Raw genomic sequence first — 262 nt, 5'->3', positions numbered from 1 at the left:
ATCAGACAAAATATACTTCTAGAAAAAAAAATTGTCCCAAGAAGCAAAGAAGATCACTCTGTAATAATAAGCAGATAATTTTTTAAAACGATATAATGATTAGAAATAAATGCACCCAACTTTGGAGCACATAAATGTATCAACATATATGTAGAGGCCGGGCGCGGTGGCTCAAGCCTGTAATCCCAGCACTTTGGGAGGCCGAGGCGGGTGGATCACGAGGTCAAGAGATCGAGACCATCCTGGTAAACATGGTGAAACC

Source organism: Cebus imitator, unplaced genomic scaffold (genome assembly GCF_001604975.1).
Source record: "Cebus imitator isolate Cc_AM_T3 unplaced genomic scaffold, Cebus_imitator-1.0 Scaffold860, whole genome shotgun sequence".
Classification (NCBI taxonomy): Eukaryota; Metazoa; Chordata; class Mammalia; order Primates; family Cebidae; genus Cebus; species Cebus imitator.
The sequence above is the reverse complement of the archived record's forward strand: the minus strand, read 5'-3'. Positions refer to the sequence as shown.